This window comes from Falco cherrug, chromosome 4 (genome assembly GCF_023634085.1).
Source record: "Falco cherrug isolate bFalChe1 chromosome 4, bFalChe1.pri, whole genome shotgun sequence".
Taxonomy (NCBI): domain Eukaryota; kingdom Metazoa; phylum Chordata; class Aves; order Falconiformes; family Falconidae; genus Falco; species Falco cherrug.
This window is the reverse complement of record NC_073700.1, coordinates 42,994,568-43,005,149: the sequence shown is the minus strand read 5'-3', so window position 1 is coordinate 43,005,149 and position 10,582 is coordinate 42,994,568.

The following is a 10,582-nucleotide window of genomic DNA, read 5'->3' as shown; positions in this document are numbered from 1 at the left end:
AACAAAGTAGCAGCTTGTTTCCATTTTTGCTTCCCAGAGTGAACTGAACAAGTGGCCTCTCACATACTGGACACAGGAGAAAAAAAGTGATGCAACTAATTAAAATGTCAGTTTTATTATTTTCAGACTTCTCACATACAGAACATTCCTCAACGTTAGCAAAGCTAACATCCATTTATTTAAAAAATAAAATCCTTCTGAGAATTTAAAGAAGCATTGAGGAATTTCCTCCATCTCTCCAGGGTTAAAGATGACCAATGTTTCTATACAATACTACTAAAACTAATCTGCCCTCTAAAAAGCCTTCTACTTGCCAAGATTTCCCCCCGCCCCATTCCTTAAAAATAAACAAAAGCTTGTTTTGAAAGAAATATGAAAGGAATCAAAGGAGTTGTGTTAAGCCCAAAGTCCTCCTTTCTCTACCCTCACTGTACTCATCTGGAAAGCATCTGGCAAACAAATTCATTGATAGTTTAGAAAAACCTTTTATCTGTCCTCACAGACTTAAGGAAAGTGGACAGCATACACATTCCATGGGCTAATTGTATGTTCCCTTTATATTATTGCCATTTAGAAAACATAAGAGTACAGCATAACATCTACCACACTCACAAAAAGTCCAACACCTTCCCTGGTAAGGCTGCATGAAACCCAAGTTAATATAACTTGCAAGAAAAAGAGCCAGCTATGCTGATTCAACACCACCCTTGCAATGGCAGCACAGCAAGAAGACATCAACACACAGTGCCTACCTGAGTCCAGTTGGGCTTATTGCTCATTATTTGGTTATGCTCAATTAGCTACACCCATTGCCTCAAACTCATTTTACTGCTGTATTCTTTACTTTATACCACCACGCTTCCCAGGTCTTTGAGATGTGCAAGTGGCTGGACTGCTGCTGAACCTAAAGAAAAGGAGCAGAGATGGGTCCAAACTATTTCTGTATATATTTGCTGGGCTCTCCCTTGATCCACACTCTTCAGTTCCCATTTACTTGTTACTAATGATCCAAATAATGAACAGTGGATGGCAGTTCCCTTTAAAATGTTGCCACATTCAAACATAAAGCAGGACTTTGTACCAAAGACCACAAAAAAGTTTAACTCCCTGAAACAATTTTGAATGTTCACTATAAAGTACAGCCATTGCCTGGACAAAGCCAGTAGGCGGATTCTATTCTAGGAGTACTGTCGCTCACTGAATGAATACCAACCGAGATCATTCTACAGTCTTCCTAAGGAAGACCAAACTATGGAAAGCAGTCAATGTACGATTAGTCTCTTTTTCTCTTCTAGAATTACCAGGAGTAAAGGCAGGTACGGGAGGGGCTATATTACCTGCCTCTGTCCCTCCCCTCAGAAGGCCAGAGTGTGTCTGTGGGCACGCGCACACTTTTTCCAGGAAGCAGCATAGAAAGGAAGAAATCCAAAAGGCATTGTATCTCTTCAGAGGCATGAAATGCAGTATTGTTCTATTAAAACTTATAAATGCACACACTGTAGCTAGACACTAAACTGGCAGGTTTGGAGGCACATGCAAGTCCTATCAGACCCAATTCATCCCATATGATATGAAACCACATCTTTGCTCTCCCACTTTCCCCTGTCTTCAGTCAAAACTGAAGTTTAGGTAGCTGAAAAACTATTTATGGTATGGTAGCACTTGTAACGGCCCTTCAGTCCATTAGAACACTGTAAAAAATGTCTCAGTTGCCTCAGGAGTTTAGCTACAGTTCTTGCCTTAAAGATATTGTAGTCAGAGTTTTCTGCTGATGCTGTCAGTGACAAAGACATGCAAGTTCAGAGGTGGACCCAGAACTTTAGCTGTTGAAATTCAACATTTACAATCTGACCCCTTATTGTACCACTGGCATAGCTATCAACACAGACCACCTGCCTTGTTCAACAGATTCCTGAAGTATCTTCTGAATTGCAACCTACATACTTCAAGTTTTCAATAAAGCTTCAGTCATTATATCCTATGGGAATAATTTCCTTTGGCTAACTGTATTAATATCAGTTTATCCCATCCTTTATAACCCAACTACCATATTAATACTAGAGAGTACAATTCTTCCCTAATAGAGTATAACAAGTTCCAGTCTCTCAAATAACCACTTTCCCTTTCAGTTTTTGACTTTTGAGAAGTGTTTTAATGCTATTCAATTTTGATGACGAGATTATAATACTGACACATCACAATCAGATCAATACATTACACTCTACACCAAGAGCTGGTTAACAACAAGTAATGCAAATAAACACAGATGAAGAGAAGCCTACAAATCCTGCCTCCGTAGTGCAAATCACATAAACCTACACAACATACCCTCCTTAACTGGGATTACAAAGTATACATACCTCTCCTGGTACATAAATTTGAAGCATGTAAGACACAGTGAGAGGCGGAAATTATGAGCTGCACTGCCTTTCATGCACATTTATGTAAATTCCATGATTACATTAAGTAATCAAAGCAGAATTATGTAAATTTGAACATGCAAAGAAATGCAAATATTTATATAACAGTTTAAGTGGGAAACATTTAGGATGGTTCTTTCCTAAGAAAAGATTATTTTTCAAACAGCTGATTGTTGTAAAGCTGGCTGTTTATTAGAACTTAAGCATTCAGCAGACCTTTGGGGACATAATTCCTTTCTGTGCTTACAGGTATCCTCTGAGGGGAATCCAATTCCCCCCAGAGTGAAAACTGCTTCCTGCAAGGATTGAGTGCTCCAATGCCTTTTCCCATATGAAGTGGACACAGTATTGCTTTCTCATTCCTTCCTCAAATATGTAAGGCATACATGCAAGAAAAAAACAAAAGAGTCAACCTTTTAAAAACCCACATTCTGTAACTGTTGCAATGTATTTTGGCAGATGCATAGTCTCAAAGACTATTTTAAATCTGTTAAAGAAGTTAAAACAGATTTGCAAACAACTCAGACTGAGGAGAGCTCTTGGGAGTGCTTTCTTGGCTGTCTTGCAATCCAGAACTGAGATGGGGAGAGGAAGACTTAGTATATTTTTGCAGATAGTTTCATGTTTTTAGCACTATCAAACTGGATTTCATAGGCCATCATTTCTGTCTTTAAGACTTCACATCTCTTGGAAACTTATGTAGCTCAGCTGTACAGCACTCAGTATACTTCATTAAAGGACAGAGTGTCACGTTATAAGAAGTACGAAGTCACCCCCTAAATATTATGAGCCATTGAATTTCTGGGATTATACTTTCAGCTAGAAAGCAAAACAAAAGCTTTCATTTGTCCACATTTCTACTTGTGATCTATAGTGAGGGCTAAAATTTGTTTTGAAGAGTATTTTAGAATGCAGTACAGACCTGTGGAAGCTGCCATGCTAATGATATTACACAATGTCTGGCAATTTTGACGTCCTCACTGTCTTGCCACATGCTCCTCCCAGCTGCAATCCCATTTTAGCCATTCCATGGAGCCTAAGGACACTGATGTTAACAGCTACCATCCATTAAAAACAAGAACTACAAATAAAAATCAAGTTTCCTTTTCCCGAATGGATGACTACTCTTCTTTTCCTTGAGACAGCAGTTACTTAAGACTGAGCAAGTTACCATGCTATTACTTAGAAATTTGTGACTGTCACACAGCAGGAAGAAGCCTCCCCACATCCCCAGTAATCTGGTTTAACATGCAGAAGGTTCTCTGCCCTGTTCTTTTGCTGTCTTTGACTTCCATCTACTCAATACATGTTTTACCTCCCTGTCTCTGCATTTAATGATTATTAGAGCCTAACTTCAAATGGGCAACAACCATGCTACTAGATTACTTTCACACAGCAAGATTTGGGTTCTTTTCAGGTTAAGTAAACTAGACAAAAATTTAGTGACAGAAAATATCTAGCACTGCACAGAGAAATTCCAAGAGCTGCTTGTCATCTCTTGGCTAGGGGAAAGAGACAACCCCCAGACACAATTATTTTTTTTTTTAAATCTCTTTCAGTAGCATAAATTTGTAGGATTTAGACTGAGCTAACACACAATGGAATATTACACCTGCCAAGCCTCACTTGTTCTTTATTAGTCTTATCTACTTTTTAGTAATTATTATAGCATTCCACTTCTCTCCTGAGACATTGTATAATGTGTGTTTCATTAAGTTATTATTTTAGCCACTTAATTCTGTCTCAGACTAGGGTGACAGAAGATATTCTACTATATATACACACCAGTAAAATCACATCATCCCATTTGATTTCTATAGCACTCTTCCAGAATTTCTAGTTTGGAGCCACAAAAGTGATCTGACTGCATGCTTTTATTTACATTTAAAAGTATAAAGAAAATATGAATGCACTGTTTTGAAAAAAATACACTCCTGTGCCATGTCTTCAGCTATATGTGTGTACATACCTATCTCCTTATTTCTGTGATCAGGCTGTCCTCCCAGACTCAGTGGCACTGTCAAAAATTAACGCAGATGGGCACAAAGAATTAGCATGGGCTCAATGCAAGCTTCATTTAATGCAAAACAATGAATGTCACAGGGTTAGAAAGTGACAAGAGGTCACTATGTGTTTAAAGTTGTTTCACACTGCCATGAGCACAGGAGAAAGTCTTATCTACACAAGCAGTGAAAAGCACAACCATAAGGCTAACTCTGCTAACAAAGCAGCAGGTGCATTTAGGTCGATTACATCCTGCTTTCAACAATGTAGGAGAGCTAAGCCTCAGTTTTAAGATCTTGAGTGTCCCGAAATGACATGCTCAGCCTGCACGCTGACCTTTTAGCACCTATAGACATGCTTGACTCCCCAGGAGGCTTCTGCTCTTCCTTTCCCTTTGCAGCACTGGCTAAGGTTCCACCTATAAAGTGTATTAGAATCTTCTGAAAAAAGATATTTCATATTATTAATTTAAAGACAATAAGCAAGCACTAGCAACATTAGTCAGTCTAGAGTATAGATCATAGCTTCTTAAGACAAAACTTGCCCAGTCTTTTGCTAAAGACTTTCAGGAAAGAGAAAAATTAACTTAGATTTTGCTGTTTAAAACATTTTTTTTTCTCTCCTTTTAAGTTTGCATTATTCTGAAGAAATACAAGTTAATACTGCAGCATTTCATTAGGCGGCTCAACATTTCACAAGGATCTGAAGCCTCTCTTCCCCCTTCCCGGTTCACACCGTCCAAATTCTGTTTATTTCAGAATGTCTTTATAGGTCCTAAGCCTGCTTTGACTGTTGGTGTTAACCCACAAATCTGAAAGTACTAATGGCTATGGTGACAAATATCTCAAAATTCTCACTTAGACAGAATCTTGAGGTTAGACACAAGTTTGACTATTACACCATGTATACTACTGTCATTTTGTGAAATATTTCCTACTGACATCTGGTTATGTTTAGAAAGATGCTCACAAATAAAGTGGGTTAAACCAAGTGTTCTTTTCACACCTTCTACTAAGGTCTTGTTCTACATCACCACCATACAAAACTGAAACTTCTGAATTTTTACTCATTTCAGAAAGAAGTGCTCTTCCTGTTAACTGTTATCGAAGTATCATCTTAATTTATAACTGCTTTTTTTTTTTTTTTTACAAAATATGATGCTTAATTCATGAGATGAAAAGCAGGAAGAGAAGAAATATTTTACTTACACCAAGAAAACCAGAACTGAAAGTAAAAAGGAAGCCCCAAATACACTGGACATTAAAAATATTACCAAAAGGAAAACAAATATATCAGTAGTCATTGCCTTTAAGTAATTCTCTACTTGGGGCTGCCCTCAGACCGAACTGGAACAGCATGCAGCCTTGCCAAGCTGAGGACAACGTCCAGCCATGACTCACTAGTGAAAAAGTAGCAGTGAGAACCTGGCAGCTTTCCACATCTCCCAAGGCCTGGGCTTGCAATGTCTTCTGCCCTCCAGCTCTGCCCACAGGACTCTGCCACTAGGCCATGCTTACAGGTGAAATGCAGAGTCCTGGCTAGTAACAGGTTTGTGTTTCAGTAGCGAGCCTGGTTAGGAACCTGTCAGGTCTGCACTCCCACAGCAGCAGCCATGTCAAGCAAACCAGCTGCTGAACAGAGCACTGTTTGCGTTTACTTGTAGCATCGCTCCCTCTCCCAGATGTCAGTGCTGACTTTCTGCCAAGTGGCAGGGGATATCTGTGCCCCTTGGATGTCACCATCCTGAACAAGCAGCAGTGAGACTGAATCTAGATATATTTTAAGTGACGTTACTTTTGGTAACGCAAATGAGGTGTCCAGTTTGTCAAAGCAGTATTATAGGTTGTCCCTAGATTGTGCTTAAAAACCAATCCTTACACAGCAGCCATATCACGAATCCATCCCCTTGTACTGTTTTGGTCTACATGCATCTTCCAGATCTGAAGCCATTGCAAGCTGACCCTTGCTAAATATGCAATATTTAGGTGAGAAACATGGCATAGCCTTAAAATTCCTGCACACTTGCTAACAGCATGGTGAGACAGTGAGTCAGTACATACCACTAGAAGGTTTCACACAAAGCAGTCTCCATCAGGATATTACCTACATAGTCCTCTGCAAATCCTATCGGCACATCACTTAAGCATAGTCTGTCAAGCAAACCAATCTTTTAGATCTTATTTTTCCACTGGAAGAACCTTAAATCAAGATTAGCCTCTAGACAGCACTGTCAGTGGTACAATTATGCATACACACATTAGATAATCAAATAAAGCCTCTTTGGTAGTCTACACTCACAGGCTATGACTAACCTACTTCTTTTATTGACAAATTCTATAACCCAATTTCTCTGCAATACTACCTTCTCCCTTTGAATCCCCTATACTGACTGATGCTTCCTGTACATCAGGTTTTGTGTTGGTAGAAAGAATGCAGGGACAAAGGGTTTTAACAGAAAAGGAGAAACACGTAAGCAGTGAGTCAAGATCTTCACAGACATCTACAGAGGAACCTAGATGAGCAGGGCCCCAACTCCAGGCTGCCTACCATATCTTTTGATCATAAAGAAGCTCTACCCATGTAAAACAAAAGCACTTAATGGATCAGAAGTGCAATACTTACAGGAAAACCTATGAAATGACAAACAGATATGTCACCCAATGCACCCAGTGAAAAAAAGCAAGTTTAAAATACAACTGGTTTTATTTCCAGAGTGATGTTACTGTCTTTGTAATCTCAAAAGGAGCATCACAAGCCAAAACAATATTCAAACTGAACACTAAGGTCAGGATTCAGCTGCTTACACATGGTATTCTTACAGTCATTTACACTGTGCCTCTTACTGGCAAGCTGGAAGGGTGTTGGTCTCAAGTCCTGTATCACAACTTCCATCCGCCCTGTGCACAGGTCTCAGGCACCTAAAGGGCATTTCAAACAGAACCAGTATGCATTAACCCAAACACATAATCCCTTTCCTCACATTACTCTCTCACCAAAGACAAGCACCCTCTTCTCTAAAACCTATAGTGGCTCTAGCAAATCAAGGAAGGGGAAAAACATCAGCTCACAACTGAAGTGTTCCAAAATAAAGCATAACTATTTATAGGCATAAGGAATTAATGGGTATTAAGGTCTTTCTCAAGTAAGGAATGAGCTCAGGAATATACTAGAACTCCAGTCTGGAATTAGTATTTGTTCATGAGCTTGGGTCTGTGCCTAAACTCAGATTTCATCACTTTCATGTATTATAGTTTTCAATTCTACAAGTTTGTTACAAATCCATATCCAGTCCAGACACATACAAATCCATATCCAGACACTTTTCTATATAAAAATATCCCCTACTCTAACTAGTTTCCAGAATACAGAAAATATGAGTTGTTTCTTAACTTAGGAAAAGGTTAAATAACTAAAAGAAGCAGCAAGACCAGCATTCTTAACAGTCAAAAACCCCCACATACTTCAAACAACAGAAGTATTGTTACTGATTGCAATGATGTTATAGTTGCATGACCTGGCAAGAATAATATGCAGTTTCCAGAACTCAAACAGAGGTGCTGCGAGAGAAATATTATAGACTGCCATTCTTTCTTTTGCAGCTGAAAACAGAAAAAGTAGTCAAAACAGATACAGGCCCCCAGCCTGCACAGGCCACATGCAAGTCAAGAATTTACCTGTTTATTAATTAAAAAAAAAAATCACAGAAATTACAATAAAATCCTGAAATTCCACTGCGGTTTCAAGTCTGGAATGTAAGGCTAGGATTTGGAAGACACACACAGATGTCCTCTCCAGCACAGGAAGTGTCCTTTCTTGGGAACATTCTGAATTTTTATTTAGCAAACTTTACAGTTATTGCAATGGCCCAAAAACTTGTGGTGAACTTCATCCTCTTGCTGTCTGTGGCTTTGGGATCTTCTTTACTGATACAGAATTTGTTATATGGTTTTGGAAAGCAGTTTTACAGCCCAGTGGTCTATATTGTTACCATTTTATACCCTTTTGAACTGGCTACTGCTGCACTGTTACTTGTAACTGCAAGGCTGGCCCTATCCAGTTGCTTCCTTTCAATTAAATGGGTTAAATTTCTTCCTAAAAGGGAAGAACAGGAACCTTAATTTGCATTACTACCAGTAATTTACACAAAATGCTACAGCCAGCAATATTACAACAGATCTAGCGATACTACAGGATACCACAAGTAAGAGTTCTTTTCCTATTGTAAATGTGCCCATAGAAGTGCAACACAGAAAAAGGGAAAATTACTGGGGTAATTTTGGGTCTGTGCCTAAACTCAGATTTCATCACTTTCATGTATTATAGTTTTCAATTCTACAAGTTTGTTACAAATCCATATCCAGTCCAGACACATACAAATCCATATCCAGACACTTTTCTATATAAAAATATCCCCTACTCTAACTAGTTTATGGGCAACTGTGTTGCCCATAGAAGTGCAACACAGAAAAAGGGAAAATTACTGGGTTTTTTTTTTCACATTGCAATTTTGACAGGCTGTCTTTCAGAATTTTAATCTGTAGTCCATGCACTCTTCTTTTACACTGAGAAGTTTGTCACGTTTAACATCAAGTTCGCTTGCAAGGAACAATATAATGTCTTATTCAGAAATCTGAAAATACATCTCTATACCTGTTGATATAGTTTGCTCAATCAGCTCTGTTTATAGAAGGCTTGATCCTCAGAAAAAGAAGAATTAAGATTCATGATTCATTGATTTAACTACATCTCAGTGCTTCCTCTATGCTTTGAAACCCAGTGCTGTCTCAACTATGTTCGCTCCCTCCACAGGGAAATCCTTCCTACAGCCCCAATCTACAGCAGAAATCTGCATTCCTGCTGAGTGCCTATGTTTAATTTTGAAAGTATACATTCAGTCTAATAAGGAAAAAAAATATGAAACTGGGTGCCTAGACTGATGTAAGCACACCACTGAATGCACAAATTCAGGCAAGGAGTAAGCATGTTGTTTATTTCCCACAACAGGTTTCATCCACTGAGAAATGCCTTGAAACTAGAGGCTAAGCAAAAAGCTTAATAGAGGCAATGAGAAGCAAGATGAAGACAACCCTCTTCAGCCATCCTCTTTGCCACTTTCCAGACTACTCATGTTTAATCTTGCCTTGAGGTATCATTAATAGACATTACACAGAAGGGGTATAAACACTTGTCCACATCTACACAATTCTAATGGAAAAACAGTTTTTCCTGACAGTTCTCCTTTATTTAGTCTTAAACTGGTGAAATTCACTTGTCCATAGTGTTTTAGAAGATCAGGCAAAGGTACTGCATCATCTCCTGAAAAGTCTTCAGAAATAAGAAGCAGAAACAACTACTCCACTTCTGCACACCCGTCCCAGCCCTGTAGCAGAGATTGGACTATATGAAGTGGTGCAGTGAACTTGGCAGTCCTGGGTTAACGGTTGGACTTTATGACCTTAAAGGTCTTTTCCAACCTAAATGATTCTATGGTAGTCAGAGGAATTGTATTCTGCCTAGTCTTTGTCAGAAAATGTTTTCTGGCTGGTATTTCTTTTTCATATTCAACACTTTGTTATGTTAGCTATCAAATCAACCTCTGCAGCTTGTCGGGAAAGTCATCCTGAATTAGCTTCCTGAACCTCTTCTGGATTTCAAGTTCTCTATTACACTATAATACAGCTATTTTGGGAAAAAATACCAAGATGCATTATACTTGGCACAATTGCATGAGGCTATCGTTGATGGTAGACAATTCCAAAACAGCAAATAAGTGTAGTCTAGTGAAGCAGAAGGTTACATTCTTGATTACAAAATAGGAAATAAAAACTTATCAAAAACAAAACAATGGAACATACTTGAAACAGCTCAGTTCTCCCAGCTGTCTCAAGACTTCTGAGTCATGTCCCAGGAGCCAGACGTGGGAGAAGATGTAATGTAGTCATACTGAATCCTGAATTTTTATTTTCAAAAGTAACCTCATGTTATTGTGGAACTAGAGAGGTAGCTCTGCTGAGGTTGCTCAGAGCTGTTACCACTCTGTTCACTTCATGCAACATCCTTTTCTTCCCCTTCATTTTTATTCCCATCTTGGATAAATTAACATTTTCTCTCCTTGGGTAGTTTTTTGACTTTACAGTCTGTCTTCATATATTCTTTTA